At 35.2% G+C, this 19,389-nt stretch overlaps 1 protein-coding gene across 2 annotated transcripts in view; it reads right to left on the reverse strand.

The window, feature by feature from the left end:
- Positions 1–19,389, reverse strand: part of igsf21a (immunoglobin superfamily, member 21a) — a 439,822-nt gene that overhangs the window by 419,458 nt on the left and 975 nt on the right.

Here is a 19,389-nt window from a genome sequence, read left to right on the forward strand (position 1 = left end):
ACAGAAGAAAGCTTCAGATCAGCTCACGCTCCTTCAATTCCCAACTAATACAGCCGACACAACCTTCCCTCAGTAGAAACTTACCTTGGGCCGTCAATAAAAAAAAAAGCTCTGTTTCTTACTAAAGGAGCAACATGAAGCCAATTTCCCCTGATCGTTTGACATATAAGAGTTTACTATACTATAAAAAATATATACTATAAGTTTCAGATCTCACATCTTTACTCTTAGTCTAAAAGTAGCTTATATGGAAGCCAATTTACTATTTCATGTGCTGTAGTGTGGCTAAACCCCACCTCCATAAGGGAAAATCAAGGCCTACTTTTGCACCACTGCCTGTTTAGATTTGCCCACAAAGTCACACTATTTTAGGGAAACAATGATGAGACAAAATGGTTTGCAGTGCCAAGATGTGTAAAAAACAATCCATGCATTTCCTTCCTTTTTAATTCCAATATTATAAACAGTGAAAGACCCAGACTGCATCAGTAACACTGTCAAAATGCTTAGTAGTTCCTCCATGTTGTCTTTTTCAAGACTGGGCAGAATTAGTTCAGTTCAGAGTGAACAAAAGGAGCTGCCGTTCACCGGCCGCCAGTGGGGAATGCAGACTGAACTTTAAAGCAACAGAAACTTCTGTTGCGATGAGGGCTGAACGAGCAGGGTGAAAAGAGAACCCCAGTTGCAGAGCGGTTGCTGGAGCTGGCGAGCGTGGAGGTTGAGGCTGGACTTAAAACAGCTGGTTGACTGCGCAGATCACAGGTAAGACGTCAAACAATGAACAAGTCTTTGACAGGACTAGACAAGACTAACAAACTGGTAACAGCAATGGTGAGAAGAACAGCACAGAGTATGTAGACACGTAATCACAATAATCTGGCAATCAGCCTCAAAAAAGATGTGTATAGGGGAGAATCAGATCAAAAGAGCAACAGGTGAACCGAAAACAGATCCTGACAGAGAAGCCCAGATCATACCTGACCCACAACAATCTTAACACAAATTGATTAAGTTGACTTATTCTTATACTTGATAGTTTCAGTTTACTAGAAAGTCAATGTTAAGCTGCTTTGACACAATCTACATCATAAAATTGTTAGCTATACCAGTGGATGTTTACTTCCAAGTCTAAAGTACTATGAATCTTGTGATTCAGCAAACATGCATAATCACATAAAAATAAATTTAATTTAATCTATAACACCATTCATCACTGCATTTGAAAATCTTTGGATTAAATAATTTTCAAAACACATTTGAACTCATTTAGAAATGGCTGTTCTGTGACATGGTTTCATGTACTGACCAATAAAATAACAGAAATGCATTTTCCATGTTTGCATCATAAGATTGCTCCATAAAAACATTGTTATAGGTAAGCAGGCGATAATTTGGCATGATAATAAGTATAATTGAAAAATTTATACAAGTATAGTAACAGTTGTTTACTTTATTTTTTACAAAATTACAGCGGTTAGCACTGTTGCCTCACAGCAAGAGGGTCACCAGTTTGAGTTCCAGCTGGGCCAGTGGGAATTTCTGTGTGGAGTTTGCATGTTTGCCCCGTGTTCACTGGGGTTTCCTTTGAGAGTATCCCAATGGTCAGTAACTGGAAGAACATCCACCTCGTAAAACATATGCTGGAACAGTAGGCGGTTCATTCTGCTGTGGCGACCCCTGATAAATAAGGAACTAAGCTGAAGGAAAATGAATGAACAAAAGTATTTTACTATTAAAACTTTCAATAAATGACTTGTAAATTGTAAAAGTGTCATGATTTAAATGTATTATGAATGCATTTTAATTACTTTATTACTAAAGCATAATCTATTCATTAAAGTGGAATCCAGAAAAATGTAACCAGGAAAAAAAAAAAAATCAATTTACGAGACAAAAAAAATAAAATATTTCATAGGGCCTGTTAATTCTACAACCCACCAAACCCATCTTATTTATTTACTTACTCCCAGGGCTGTTTATATTGAAATTGATATTTAGCAGCACCATATTGGTGTTTCGTAACATCTAATTTTTACGAGGTGGGTTGTTAGCCCAATGCTCAACCCCCAACATGGAGGACCCGGACATACACACATACACTACAGACAATTTAGCTTAGCCAAGTCACCTAGCACATGTCTTTGGACCTGTGGGGGAAACCGGAGCACACCTAATCTAAATTGTGTTTTCTGATGCGATCATTACCTCAAGTAAAAAGAAAATATGGATGTTTGAAAATAAATCATTATGTAAGCGACAGTTTGTTTGTATAATTAGCACTTATTATATGCATTTCCTCTTCTTGTTGAGTCACTTTAGACAAAATCATCTGCTAAATGACTACATGGAAATGTAAACAGAAGTGGACAAAATCTATTTTAAAAGGCAGTACATGACCACTTTAAATCTCAAGACCGGGTCAATTTTGAATCCAAACACATAAAAGCCTGTACATCTGTTGCTGATGTATAAGATGCCATAGAGAGCCTCTCAAGAGACTGCATGGCCACCTGAGCTACGACCCTGGGTTCTCTCAATAATACTGTAGGTGGAGCTGTAATCATAGGCCACATTAACCTTGGAATAAAAGCAAAATGGTGCAGCGTTTATTCCCGAGCACCAAAGGTATCTTTTTTTCCTCCACAATTCTCATCAAAACAGGCTTTGTTCCCTGAACACTGACCCTTGAACCTGCTCCCAACTGTTAAGATGGATGATAATTCATTCGCCTTGTATTCGCCACTTTATCTTTCCAGTGCTCCGCCAACAGCTGTGTGTTTGCTTTGAGTTAGTGACCTTTTAAAGATATATATTTGTCTATTTCTTAAAGAACCAAAAAAGAAACATTATCCACTATGCAGAGATAATAAGTTCCAGGAAATGACAGCGCTCTTGAATTTCATAGACACTGGGCAGCACACTTGAATGATCTTACCGAATATTTCGATAAAAGAAAAAATAATCCCCCAAAAAAAAGGTCTGAAGTGTGAGTCATCTGTTTGTGTCCACTCGTGCAAAAGAAAGACTAGAATAAAGATTATTAGAGGTTCATTATTGAGAAGTTCAAGCATGAACTTTAACCGCACAAGGCTTTAAATGAATGCGGTAAGAGGGTAAAATCAATATACACCACAATAACCTTGAGAAATCAATGCATAACCTCTTTCAACACCTTAATAAGAGAAAATGGGCTTACTATAAGACATGCTATTTGGTCGAATTTTTTCAATCTGTTCAATGGTGCAAACAGGTGAACTTACTAATATAAATGGCAAGACCCAAAAACAAGAGGGCCTCAAGCACTTATTAGGAGGTGTGAATCAGTCAAAACATAGCCACAAGCATGCAGCGTCCAGAATATGTGGCTGGGGAAATGCACTGAGGTTTGGGAAGCCAATGGCAGCAAGTGGAATTTAATGGAGAGTGTGAACGTTTGCTGGAGAAAGCCACTGTCGCTGCTGGAGAGAGATGCATATCACTGCAAAATGTCACTGTTATTCTGTGCGTCTCAGCAGATATGTTATAGTGTAGTGGTCAGATAAAATATACACACATCCATTTTACAAACCACTATGCTGGAATGATGCAGCCTGCAGCGTTTTGGGACACTCCATCATAGCGCTCACACATTTCAATCATAGCTATATTATCGGCAATTCAGTTAAACAACTATGGTCACAAATACTGTCATTACTACAGCACATACATTTGTAATGGAACCAAAAGATGTGTAAATATCACTCCCTTGGCCTCAGAAGGCACATGATGATGATATACACTGGAAAAAATTTTTTTTACATGTTGCAGACAATTTATACGGGCTGAATTAAAAACACAGCTAATTAAATTTAGTAATTCATTAATTCATTTTTCTTCGGCTTAATCTCTATTCAGAGGTCGCCACAGAGGAATGAACCACCAACTATTCCAGCATATGTTCTACAGAGTGGATCCCCTTCCAGCCACAACCCAGTACTGGGAAACACCCATACACACTCATTCACTCTCTCTCTCACACACACACACATACACACACACAAACACATTACAGCCATTTTATTTCATCCTATTCACCCATGCCGCATGCCTTTGGACTGTGGGGGAAACCGAAGCACCTGGAGAAAACTCTACACAGAAAAACAGCAAACTCCACACAGAAATGACAACTGGCCCAGCCAGGACTCAAACCAGCCACCTTCTTGTTGCCCCTAAATTTAGCAATGTTCAACTTAATTTGTTTAAATTCAACCCAAATAAATAGTTTGCAACCATGTCTTTGTGTAAATGTGTAAAATTTAATGAATTTTTTTTTTTCTGTGTACACACAGTGCAGAGATTGAAAGTCTGCACAGTGACCCTTAACTTGAAGGGGTGTTTATAAGACTGTCCAGAAACATTCAGAATTATGACTTGACATGTTAACAACTCACTGATTCAAATGATCCATTTAAAGCGAGTCTTTCATAAACAAATCCAGTAAACACTGTAAAAAATGCTGCGTTCCACACAAATCCACAAAAAATTTGTGAATCGAACATAAAAAAAATTAAGTTGTCTAAAAAAATAAATAAATTGTATTGCTTCAATACATGTCAAATAAGTAGTTTGAACAAGCAACAAAAGTCATTTTTTGAATAATTGATGATTTGCAGATTCTAAATGAGGTTGAGTGTGTGAACATGGTTTCACTTGACTCATGAATTATCAGTATGAATATCAGCGTGTGAAAGTTGGTATTTCAAATTTCTTCAGTACTTTTATTTGTATATAAGTAAATAAGTTTTTTTTTGTTTGTTTGTTTTTTTGACCAAAGTAATATTGAAATGGAAAAATACTTTATTTTAATTTCTGTACTTCACCCACCACTGTTATTAACTTATATCTTGAATGCATTCAGGTACCAAACATGTACATGCATTTTCCTTATCAAAGCAAAACAGACATAGCAACTGGCCGCAATGTAATATTTATTCATTTTACTTCAGCTTTGTCTCTTGATTATCAGGGGTAACCACAGTGGAATGAACCGCCAACTATTCTGGCATATGTTTCACGCAGCGGATGCCCTTCCAGCCGTAACCCATTACTGGGAAACACCTATACACTCACACACACATACACTACAGACAATTCATTCATTCATTTTCTTTTCGGCTTATTCCCTTTATTAATCAGGAGTCACCACAGTGGAATGAACCGGCAAACATATGAATCCGGCATATGTTTTATGCAGTAGATGCCCTTCCAGCCGCAACCCAACACTAGGAAACACCCAGGCCAATTTAGTTTATTCAATTCACCTATTGTGCAAGTCTTTGGACTGCGGGGGAAACCGGAGCACCCGGAGGAAACCCATGCAACCACTAGGAAACCACTAGGCCATCCCATAATGCAATATTATATCCAAATTAGCTTATTGAACTGTGTAATGATGGCCATATGAAGATGATATTCAACATGTATTGCTCATGTGTTTCTGCCTTGCTAAATACCGGTAGTGATTCTTTCCTATATGACTGTGAAATATGAACTCGTTCACCTCATCTGATAACACAGTCATATCCTGTATGAGCACAGAACACATCTTGACATGTTTTTTTTGTGTGCCTGTTATGACGAGAGCCACTCCAATGATTCAGCTAAAGCGATGCACATCTCCCACATTAGAATCTCAATGATGAATCCAGAGAAGATGGCTGAAGAGCTTTAGATTGCTACTTACTCAATGCAACAGTCATTCAGAGCATTTATTTCCAAAACTACTTATACAAACAATGTGAAAGGACAGGAAACATAGTGTCATCCCTAAACCAACCTGCTTTGAGTAGTGTAAAGCACTCATCAAAAAATGTAAAAATAAATGTGGAAAAATTACATATTCGATATATATTACCTAATTTTTAGGGCATGAAATTGAAACTAAATGTAATATGTACTTGAATAAAATGTAAAGAAGCGTATTTCACTACTGATGGAATTTCTTCTCTATTAAATATAAAAAAAAAATAGTTTAGAAACTAGAGGCCTGTAGCCAGCCTATTAAAAGGGGTGCTTCTTTTTTCCCCAAAGGTTGACCTATTTGCAGTAATTAAATACTGCATTTTAGTGACATTTCAAGCACTAATTTGTGCTAGATTAGCTTGTCGGATGTTTATTATTAATACACTTTTTTATGCAACAAAAATACTTCAAACATTTTTGTGCCTTTTATACTATTTTTTGTTTACAAAAATGTATGTATATTTTCAAATGTGCATTTAAACTAAGGCATTACAGTTTTATATATAATGTAATAAGATCAAAATTTTAGAAATATGAAAAAATACTCATTTTTTAAATGCTAATTTATTATCATATCATATTCATATATATCACATCATTAAAAACAAGCAACAAAAATGGAAATTTGTTAAAACTTGTTTTAAATTAAAAACTGTAGCCTATAGGCAAACATCAAACTGGCCAACTCATTTCCTCAGTCAGAATTTGTTTATTTATATAATGAAAGCCTTCTTTTGTTGGTTATTGTATTGGTTTTTCTTTTTAAAGCCTTTTTCTATGGGTTATATTCACAATGTATGATGATATGCTAAAAGAAATGGGGAAAATGAGCTCATATAGGAGCCAAATTTTGAACTTTGCCAAACTCCTTTGGGTATGGGTCGGATTTATATATATATATATATATATATATATATATATATATATATATATATATATATATATATATATATATATATATATATATATTTTTTTTTTTTTTTTTTTTTAAAAACTCAATGGTGCTATGCTTTTTAGACATGTAAGGGCATATTAAAGGGTATGTACTTTTGACTTCCAGTGGCTGATCTAGGTATTGCATTCCTGGATCAAAACAAACGCAAGCGCAGGTTGCCAGATTAAGGACCAACAGGAGCGAGTCTGACTATCAAGTCTAAAGGCTGATTTAAGTCATGTTTTATTTAAAAACAAAGGCACACTGAGAGAAGGAATATTTACCATATTAAAATTAGTTTTTGTTCCAACCAACTCCTTGAATTGATATATAAGAAACGGCTTCATTTTCTTGCAGCTGAACACCAGAAAACTGACAAAGATAACCTCAGGTAAACCACATGTGATTTATTTAGAGTTAAATGCTAATGATGTGAGTTTGAATGCCATATAACGTGACATTTATTGCCATACTACTGAAAGCAGCAGCAGATAGTTCACCTCAGATTATGAAATTGAAATTTAGAACTGTGACTCAAAACCCAAAACATATCAGTAATTTAGCATGTACATTTAATAATGTTAAAGAGGGTTATCATGTATTAATTAGATTATAAACCTACCATTCCGTGAGTGAGTGCATATTCTGTGCTTCTAAATGGCTGTTTTAAAATTTCTGTCGTGTTTCGTCTAGTTCAAACAGCCAAATTTCTTATCACTGCAAATCTCATCACATAGCGTGTTGTTAAGACACAGGGTTACAATGTAACCTGCTCACCTAATGTTTATGTTCTTAATATTTATATTATTTGCCAATTAATAATCTCATGTGAACTCTGAATCTGGGTCTCATTTTGCAGTCTGCTACTGTCCACCAGATGTCGTATTTTGGTCACGAACACATGCTTTTAGAGTCTTTCTGAATGAATAAAAAAAATATGCTGTTTTCCAACAAGGCAGCCCAGGGTTCTGAAATATAAACTGGCAGTAGGTGGGTTAAAAGAACCAAAACAAAGACAGAATTCTGGCATGAATCAGACATTTTCAAAACAGAATATCTGACTGACGAATGTTCACTGTAAACATATTATGGTATGATATTATGTTTTTTTTTATGCCTTAAAAGAGTCAAAAACTTACATACAGCACCTTGAATATGATTGTGAATTTAAATCAATGTGTATTACAACATATTACAATTAAAATAATTACTTAAATTACAGCAATATAGGGTGAAGCAGTGGTGCAGTAGGTCACCTCACAGCAAGATGGCCTCTGGTTTGAGCCTCAGCTGGGTCAGTTGGCGTTTCTGTGTGGAGTTTGCATGTTCTCCCTGCGTTCGCGTGGGTTAAATGAATGAACAACATGTTGATTGAATGAACAACAATTTATTATTCTAAAGTTAGAAAAGCATATACATGCAGAATACTGTTCAGGAGAGAGAACAGTAAATGGCATGAATATAAAAAATGCTATTGCACTTCTATGTGTATTTTACTTGCAATGCTATGTGCATTTTGTATAGATTTTTAGATTTTAAATACTACAGATTTTTTTTCCCTTTCAGGCAAATCCTGGTTAGTTTCTGACCTTGACAGAATGTGATAATTGAAAAGACCATTGGAAATGTTTCTAAAAGAAATGCAGAAGTTTATAATTTATCTTCTCATTCAAAGGTTTGAATGGGGAATGTCAAAAATGCTTCATTGTGTCTTCAATATAGCTGGACTAAAATGTAAGAGTCACCAGGGTCATCTGTTCCACCTCTCACCTTGCCTTTTTCGAGAAATAGAGCCTGCTGCTATGAATTAAATCTGAATTCATTTGACTGCCATTTCAAAAGAGTTGAAAATCGCTTTGTGTACAAACAAAAAAATTGTCAAAGGTAATCAATTTTCAGCGCAAGGCTGCCAAACCTGCAGCTCAGTGCATAGCCATGTAATCATTTAATTTATGCTTGCTAAAACAAAAGATAAAGCTGCCCAACTTGAGCAAATTTCCATGTCAAAGGACAGGCATGCCGGTAAAGATCACCTCAGTCGACTCATTAATCAGAATCATTTCGCAGGTGCACAGATATGAGCATCCAAACACAAATAAACACTGCAACGCTATTTATCTGCACCTAGTTTTTCATTTCTAATGATTGGTGCTTATGAAAATACAGCTGAAATTAATCACTTTAACTCTGTCCTCTCATCACAAAATGACAGTTTAATGAATTTATAATTATTTCTATTGGTTGTGCCAAATATCCACAACCAAAAAGGCCATTTACTTCCCTAAACACACATTTATATGACTGCAATACTGTAAGTACAGTATTAATGCACAATACGTCTGTCTATAAACAAGTCTCTTCTCTTTTTTTTTACAGCCGTAGCCACATTGGATTTTATTCAATATGTGTTCTTCTATTCTCCCCCTGCTGACTGAAGCCCTTAAAGCTTTATACACAATACAGAGGCCTGCTTACAACACTAAGTTGGAGTATAGAGTTTGCAGAAAGCATTACGCTCTTTGTGTGACAAGAGGCAAAGGGGAACACAGCCGGCACGCTACAACCGTCAATATTCAGATGGATTATGTTTGTTTTCATTTGCTGTTAAGAAATGGCAGTATTGGCTTGGAAAACCCTGAGCTCTGCCACCTTCTCAATGCCTGCACTTTGCAGCAGCCCAAAAGCAGAAATAACAGAACATGTGTTTATTTCTCTGTGAACTGCATAGTCTTAAAACTGATATGCTAAATTGTTAACATAACAGGTTGATGCTGAACAGGAAAATTGCCATTTTTTGGTTTTAAATGTTGCTTGATTTTCATTGGTGTTATGCTGTCAATACCATTCAAAAATTCATTAGGCAGACAGTGTGATAAACATATGAACAAACGGATGGACTAACTAACTAACTAACTAACTAGCGAACTAACAAACAAATGATGTATTGGTAATTAATGCAGTGCGAAAAAATATATAAATAAAAAATACAGATAAACACCTGCAAAAACCCCTTCAAAACACTAATACATTACCCTACAAAAGTTTTTTAGGGAGTATAGGTTCTATGTTTTTTTTTTCTTTTTCTTTTTTTTACAAAGAAAACTAAAACTTCAAGCACAAACTAAAATGATTAAAATGAAAAACAAAAATATCAAAAAATAAAATGTATATTGAATTAATATAACATTATAAAGGATGGATGGATGGATGGATGGATGGATGGATGGATGGATGGATGGATGGATGGATGGAAAGAAAGAAAACAGCCAATATATTAATAATATGGATGGAAAATGCATGGATGGATGCATGGATGGTTGGAAACAATTTGTTCATAATAGCGATGGATAGATGGATGGAATTATGGATGGATGTATGGAAACAGTCAATCTATTAATAATAGAGATGGATGGGAAAAAGCCAATATGTTAATAATATGGATTGGATAGGTGGATGGATAGATTGATGGATGGATAGATGGATGCATGGATGGATGCAGAGATAGACGGATTGAAAGATCTGATGTGTTAATTAGGGATGGATGGAAACAACCAATATGTTAATAATAGGGAAAGATGGATGGATGAATGAATGGATGAATGGATGGAAGGAAACAGCCAATATATTATTAAAAGAGATAGATGAAAACAGCCAATATGTTAATAATATGGATAGATAAATGGATGCATAAATGGATGGATTGAAACAGCTGATGTGTTAATATTAGGGTTGGATGGAAACAAATAATATGTTAAAAATAAGGATGGATGGGTGTATGGATAGGTGGATGGATAATTGGTTGGAAACAGCCAATTTGTTAATAGTAGGGATGGATGGATGGATGGATGGATGGAGACAACCAATATATTAATAATAGAGATGGATGGAAACAGCCGATATGTTAATAATATGGATGGATGGATGGATGGATACATGGAAGTAGCCAATGTGTTAATATTAGGGATGGATGGAAACAATTAAAATGTTAACAATAGGGATGAATGAATGAATGAATGAATCATTCAATTGATGAATCAATCAATCAATAAATGAATCAATGGGATTGATTTTATTTATGATGAGTTGTAAGTGCAAATAATGCACTTAATAAAATAATGAAACAACTTTTTTCCTCGTATAATTTGGGTTTATATGAATTTTGCCTTGCAACCTAAAAATATAGGTAAGTTGTACTGCACTGCATTACATGTTCCTGTTGCACAAACAGTATAACACTAGCACTGCAAGGTCATGCATTCATTTCCTTGAAAATACACACAGTTACAAGACGTATACTTTTCAAGAGTTCACACTTAGCTGATGATTGATAGTAAAGCTAGTTTGGCGTGCTATCCCGGGAGAGAGCCCTGAGCTTATAAGATCCTCCAGCACTGGGCTCCCTCCCGTTGCAAGGCGAGAGGGGAGTTTGAGCTCAGGTAGATCTTGATGACACCCCTTCTTGCTTGTGATATGTATACTGAAAGGTGTACTCAGAGTTTAGCTAATGTATTTGGATTAATTGTTTAGAGAGCTTGTTTTTGAACTGTGGGAGGAAACCGGAGGACCCAGAGAAAAACCCACGCGACCACGGGGAGAACGAGCAAACTCCGTACAGAAATGCTGTCTGGTTTGGAAAGGAATTAAACCAGGGGCATTCTTGCTGTGAGGCAACAGCGCTAATCGCTGGCCACCGTGACGCCCATTTGAAAGGAGGGAAAGTAGGGTGGGTGGAGGGGTTTCTTCAAGACGAAGATATTGAGATGAGAAAAGTCTGGTTATTTATAGTGAGTTAAGGATCGTCTGATAGGATAATCAGACATTAGCTAAAGTTAGAACAGCTGTGAACAATCATAAGCACGTGATCCTCTCGAAATTTGTTTATGAATAAACTTCACTAAGTGCAAGTTGCTTTGAACAAAAGAAAATTCTAAACGTATATAAATGAAGCAAAGACAGAGCTGCGACATTTCTTTGGGGTCGCAAATCAACAGATCTGTCTGCCACTCATTGAACCTTTAAAATGTGGCTGATGAAACTGTTGAAAGAGAAGACCGACTACACTCCGAGAGATCAGCATTTGAATGTACTCGCTTTGATGTTTCATCATCAAAAGACATTATCAGATCAAAATTAAATTCATGTATGATATTTTTGTACTGTAACTGCATGCTCAGATGACATCCTCTTTTAAGATCAGACTGCAACTTGACTGAACAGACGTTTAAGTGCGCTTTCGGACAGTTCCCATCATGTTCTCATATGTTATCCTCTAATTGGTTCATCTGAGAGATTGATGTTCAAACTGGGGGGGAAAAGAAGCTCCTGAAGGTCACATTTAGTGGTGCTCTAATAGAGTACAGTAGTGTTTTTCCATGTTTAAAGGATTAGGTCACCCAAAAATGAAAACTAACTGTAATTAATCACCCTCATGTCTTTCCCCTGAGACCACTGTTCATCTTTGGAACACAAATTAAGATATATTAGATGAAATAAGGACTCTCTTATTTTCCAAAGGCAGCATTGATAAAGAGACATTCAAAGTCTAGAGAAGGAACCAAAAACATTGTCAAAACATTGAATGTGACTTCAGTGGTTCAACTGTAATTATATGAAGCTCCGTGAACACTTGTGTGCCAAAAAACAACAACAACACACACACACACACACAAAAACTGTAAAAACAACTTTGTTTGCCAATGTCTTCTTCAATAAGGAATGGAAGACAAACAAAGGCAAACAAAGTTGTTTTTACAGCTTTTAGTTTTTTTTGGCACACAAAAATGTTCTTGAAGCTTTGTACATTTACAATTCAACCACTGAAAGGTTTTTTGCTTCTTTTTTTAGACTTTGAATATCCCAGGACTATTGCTGCAGTTTACAGATTAATTAATTCAGATTTTTTTGTACATTCAGATAAATATCAATACTTGGCACCAGAGTATTGATAATGCATCACAGCCAAAAATATCACAATAAACCAGCATATCAATATTTGTTCCACCCCTAATTCAAAACCCAACAAAGTAAAAGAAAAACCAAAGTCTGTAATTTCATACACTATTGGGGGCCTCCTGGTGGCCATAAGGCCTTAAGCAGCCGCTTAGTATGCTTATGCCTTTGGCTGGTTCTGGCTGCATATATGGAGGATGAGAGAGCTCTTGGATTTCATCTAAAATATCTTATTTTTTCCAAAGATGAAGAGGATTGGAATGACATGATGGTGAGCAATAAATGACAGTATTTAAATTTAGGGGGTAAACTACTGTAATCCTTTAAGTGCTATATAATCAGGTCCCTGGATTAAGAATATATGATAAGAACAACCCAGCCTTTATTTTGGTAAGCCTTTCCATGCAAGCATTTGGAACAGGGTATCTGAGCGGTCTTAAAAAGTCTTAAATTTCAAAAACAAAATTTTAGGCCTTAAAAAGTCTTAAATTCACTGAAATATTGGGAGGTGGGTCTAAAATCATTTTAAAAAGGTCTTAATTTTCCTATGTCCAGGAAAAGCTACCTTATCGAGCCAACACCGATCGCCAATAATCCATCTCGAAACTTTTTTTATATTTATTTATTTATTTCTAATTTCAAAGAAAGTCAATTCACAGCAACTGTTAGTTAATTATACTGTACATTCTGCTGATTACAAATTAATAAAAAGAAAACTGAAGCAACACATCTCTTTACATGATCTTTCATTAATACAAAAACTATTTACAGAACTAGCTGGCCCATTAAAAATAAATAATTCTTAATGTATAGTCCATGTATAAGTCCAAAATTTTTATTCCCTGTGGAAAAATGGTTGATTCAGATTCATAATCTGTACATTTCCACCTAATATTCGCAATTTCTGTTTACTCGCAGCTGGAGTTGTGTGAATTCATACACACATATACATAACTTCAAATATTCATGCAATTCATTAACAGATATTAGTTATGCACAGTATAATCAGGTGACTTTTCTTTGTTTTATGTATAAAGATAAAAGAAATGTACTTATAATGTTTAATTGCAATAGACACAACATCAGGACAGAGCAGTAACATGACTGTTAATGACAGTGGTTGCCAAAGTGGGGGGTCAGGACCTTGTGGGGTGGCAGAAGGATTAAGGGTGGGGGGTTGGATTGCGACCACTAGGGTGATAATGATAGATTAAAGCCACAGCAATAGAGTCAACAGATTGGTAGATTTTATGGCAGCAGGTTAAACTTTCTGACACTCATCTACCTTAAAAATAAGTAAAGGCCACAAATGAACATAGAGGATGATCTCTGAGTGGCGTTCTCAAAAATTAAACAGGAGAATAGACTCAGGCCTGTTCGTTTGTGCACCATTGTGTTTAACGTTTGTATATTTATAACCATCCTTAGAGGATATTGGGGGTCACAAGTCACTGGCATTGTTGTTTTGAGGGTTGTGGACTGAAAGATTTGGGAACCCCTGGTCTAATGGTTGGATCAACTTTACTACACATCAAGCACATAGGTTGGTGTTGGGTTAGTATGTTGATCCTGAAACAACATTACAAACAGCTAATCAGAATTAAGCGATATGTTTACAGTTTATGTGAAGTCGAGTTGGGGTTTGGTTCTTCATGATTGTTATGTGATTCATTTTGTTAATTTCCCTCTGATTTTGGGAATAATTTACAGTTAGGATCACATCCTACTTGGCAAATAAGCGTTTTATTGTTTCTGTGGGAATAAAGGCTCTGGCCTCTTGAGGAAAGCAGCAGCTCATTTGCATTTAAAGGCACAAACACAAAAAGTGCTTGCTTTTGCTTACACCCAAATGTGACAAGCTATTATTAATGATCTGTGCAGTGTTTTAAGCTGAATATGATAGAAATTAATGTTCAAATGACCACGTGGTTTGTGTATCTGTCAATACTGGTTGCAGGAATCAATAATCAACCCCTCAAAAACTCTCACCCTTACATTTATGCGTCCCAAAGGAGTACGAAAATCAGGGAGTGATTATTGGAGAATAAAGCAGTGATTGCCAACACCTGTCTGGGGCTCCAGCTAGTGCACTTGATCATGATGGATCTGTTAGGGAAGAACTCTGTTAAGAAAGGGGAAATGGAGTAATCCGCAAGGGGGTTGAATAGCTCAGTTGTGGAGCTCTGAGGGTGTAAAGGGCGATGCTGAGGGTCAGTCTAGAGTTAAAGGTCGGCACCTCTACACCAGATATTTTTCTGGAAAATCAGATTTTTGAGGTAGTTGTATTCTCATGAGGGCAGAACTACTCCTTTATGAAAGAGGTGTTCATTCGTTGAATGTATAACATTATAGTCTTTAACTATTAAAAGACAGATGGTGGAAAGTGAAAGAAAGAAAGTGAGGTTGTTTACTAAGATTATATGTGAAAAAAGATTGTGGCTGTGGACATGACATTTATCAAAGATTTTGCAAAGATCTTACAAGTACTTAGTTTCGAAAACAAACAAACTTCCTTAGGGTAGAGCTGTGCACAACTGTAAACAATATTGCTCTACATATTGGAACTGAACCTACAACATACTGTAAATCATTCATGAAGTTGTTCAATTAAGGAGACATTTTCAGGAAAAAAAAAAAAGATTTAAACACATTTTATAAAATGTGCTTGATAGATTTTGACAACTAGTTCAACATTATTCTTTGTAATTACTCAAGTAATAAAATGAGGACTATTAGTTTTATATGGAATTCACAAGCATTCAAAAGTTTAGTTAGTTTTGATTGACATGACATAAGCAAATGATAATGTTATAAAACAGCAGAGAGTTGGATGAAAGCAATTGATGCATGTCCAAAACATTTGCAATTTGTTAAAGGGAATGAGAAACTGCTACTAGGATGTGCACAAACGACTAAATGTTTTGAATAGTGTTGTGAGAAATGCATCAGTGACTGAGAAAAACTGCAACATTCCAACGTTCACTTTTGTTAATTTTTTTTGTAATTTTCTTTGGTGTTTGAACTGTGTTATGGTTTCATTAATATTTAGAAAAAAATGTTTAGTTATCAATGTGATTTTATGATCACTACTAGTTCCGTTTTATATGATATTAACATTTTGTTGTACGCTTTATCGTATAAAAAATGCTTTGGAAACTAGCCAAAATAAAATAAAATATTTTGTATTAGTAATTTAGTTGTATGATGTTTTATGTCTTGTTAATTACACTGTTTTTTAGTTGAATCTAATGAACTTTTCTAGTCTTCTCAACATTAATTAATCAAACTGAATAAAATTAATAAGTTTTAAACTTTGTATAACTACACTAAAAAATCCTGGTTGCCTTAATTTTTTAAGCTGAATCAAAACTTATGAGTTCATTCTTTTTTTTCATTCATTTTCTTTTCTGCATAGTCCCTTTATTAATCAGGGGTCGCCACAGCGGAATGAACCGCCCCTCATGAGTTAATTGAACTTATGTTAAACTGACTTAAAACAGCTTGCCTAACTTTAAGTTAGAACAATAAGTTAGAACATAATTAGCTTAGTTTATTAGGTTACAAAGAACTAAAAACATGCTGTCATGACTAATTCATCATACAATTTTTTTACAGAATAACTGAATACCTGAATAACTTATTGAAATAAGTAACATAAAAATTGTCAAATTTTTGTGATTACATTATTACAGTGTTATTATCAATGTTTTAGTATATGAATAAATCAAGAGAATGTAAAAGATAACTTTTTAAAATGTATATATATATATATATATATATATATATATATATATATATATATATATATATATATATATATATATATATATATATCAGTTAAGTGACACATTTCTATGCCATTATTTATTAGTTTCAATTAACATCAACAAACCTGAACCACGATCATTTATCTCTGCAAACTCGATGACAGCACAAATGAAGCCTGCAAACCAAACTGTCAATCATGTCTATCTTAACATCATTACTGTCCTCACAAATTCTAAACACAAAACTGAATACGTGCAAAACTATAAACCACCCAGACAGCAGATTGAAAACAGCAAAATCACAATAACACTCGAACCATAATAACCCTCTCCTGTCCATTAACAGTAGCTATACAGCATCTGCAATCCGCAATCCGTGACCACAACCTCAGCTGAACTTCCAGACCTGATGGTTTATGCAACAATAAACGAATCTCTCTTTCTCACGCCAGCCTATATAACGCTCAGGTGCCCCGCATTAAAATATGGGACACGTCAACCACCAATGCAGTCAGGGATTATGAATGATCGCCTCACTCTGGAAAGCATTATTTGCAGGACACCACCAGAGTTTTATCACTGACTCTGTCTTGATTTAAATGTCTGCGTGGGGTTCTTCCATGAGGACTTGTAATATTCAGATACAATGAAAACAGCTGGGCGGGAGTGAAGATGAGCACCATAAACGTGCCAGATGTCGCAGAGAGATTAAAACCTGAACACATCAATCATCAACTCCAACTGGGGATTTCAACCTTTACAGTCTCTGGGACACCCCGCGTACAGTAGAGTACTGTGGATGGATAGATAGATAGATAGACAGACAGACAGACAGACAGACAGACAGACAGACAGACAGACAGACAGACAGACAGACAGACAGACAGACAGACAGACAGACAGACAGACAGAGAGAGAGATAGATAGATAGATAGATAGATAGATAGATAGATAGATAGATAGATAGATAGATAGATAGATAGATAGATAGATAGATAGATAGATAGATAGATAGATAGATAGATAGATAGATAGATAGATAGATAGATAGATAGATAGATAGAAAGACAGACTGACTGACAGACAGATCAATAATGAATGTACTACTGTAGAACATTAACAAAGATGTCAAAATGGTGCAAGATGACATCTAAATATGGCAATTTAACATTTAAAAAAGTTAGTTGATTTTTTCCCCACGTTGTTTGCAAGAGAAAATAACATAGTCAGCTACAAATGTCAGAAACTCACAAAATTAAGTCCTTTCTCAGTAAAAAAATAAAAAATAAATAAATTCCTCCAGGTATCAGGGTGTTAGAAAGTACAGGCTTTACTTTGTGGGATCTTGTAAATCAAAGGTTGAAAAGCTCTGCGGTTGAACGGCATGGTGAGAGTCCAGCAAGAGAATAGCTGTTTTGTGTGAATTCACAGTGCATTTCTGACTGCTTAAGAATATATTCACAGGTCCAGAGTAAAAGTACTGAAACTGATAGCACTGTGCTGTGCTTATTGCTACTATTATATCGGGTTGCATATTAATAAATTGGTGGCTTTCCTTTGAGTTATGCAAAGAATGAGAAATAATAATTAGCATCAGCGTTCACACTAACAGAAAATGATGTTATGGTTATTGGTTTGTTTTAGTGTTTGTTGCTTTGAATGCTCAAGCTTGTTAAAGCAGAATGGATTCTGATTGGCTGTGAAGGTTTTTAGAGTTTATCAATCGATTTTTTTTCAATTGTGAATTTTTTTTTTCTGAATTTCAATTATATAATTCTTTAGTCTCTTTTAGATGTGGTATGAGCATTCTTTATATTTATATTTAGAACTATGTATAAAATGTTTCTGTAAATTTTTTCGAACATTAGAACTGTATATTGTGCCCTAATGTAGTAATATACGTGCTGTAGTTATCCAAATGTCAACTTTATTATTTTTTTTTTGATACACAAATAAATTGCAAGATGTTTATTGTCTTTGTATTGATTTTTGGTTACTGACTCATAAAGATTTCAGCTGTTTTAACCCGGTTTAGCCCAGCCCAGCCACAACATTTGGAATTGGTCGACAATGCACGTAATAGAATGACCAATACAAATCCATCATATCAAAAGTAGCCCAATCACTTGCAGTTTGTTACTAATAAAAGGAGGCATCAGTTTACTGTCGGATTTGCTGTATACAGTGTTGACAGAATCACGTGTAAACAGAAATGGTTATGTTTAAAAGCTAAGCTGTAGCTGGCGAATACATAACATTTTTAAAAAATAATAATTATACTGACAATCTGAAGCAAGTCTTCATGTGGTACTTACCATTTTATAAGTATCTCATATGGCTAGTCACGTCTGACTAGACTCGTATGACTAGTCATCGATCAAAATGAAGGATCATTAAATGTTTTGATTATTTAGATGATCCCTTCATCTATTTTTCCCAATTCCAGTTCACAAACGTGACATTTACACATTTGGCACAGGTTTTTAAACATAATATACAGTCTATTAAAAACTTATGTTTTAACTATGCATCTTTTTTCTGTGTGTGAAGTCATAACTCTACACAATGCTCAGAAATTCTGGCATTTTAAATCCATGAAAATATAGGTGCACTCTTTTAGCAAACGTTCCCATTTGTCTTATTTTAGAAAAGTAACAAATAACCTATATGGTTGTAATCTGCAAGCCTGCACAACTGTCACGTGGTGGTACAAGTCAGAAAATTTAAAGTTCACAAATTATGACTTCTCCGCAAATAAGAATGTTTTATATGCAAGTTGGATTATGACAAGGCATTGCTTAGCTGAATCAGTTTGGTAAAAGAATAAGCCATTTACTCTTGTGATGGTTACCACATCACCCCATGATTTTAGAAAGTGGGCATCGATGTATTTAGACCACTTTGACTGACTAACTTCTGTGGTTATTAGAAACACAAATTTCACAAGAAAAGGAAGTA

The sequence above is a fragment of the Danio rerio genome, chromosome 11 (assembly GCF_052040795.2).
Source record: "Danio rerio strain M-AB ecotype USA chromosome 11, GRCz13ab, whole genome shotgun sequence".
NCBI lineage: Eukaryota > Metazoa > Chordata > Actinopteri > Cypriniformes > Danionidae > Danio > Danio rerio.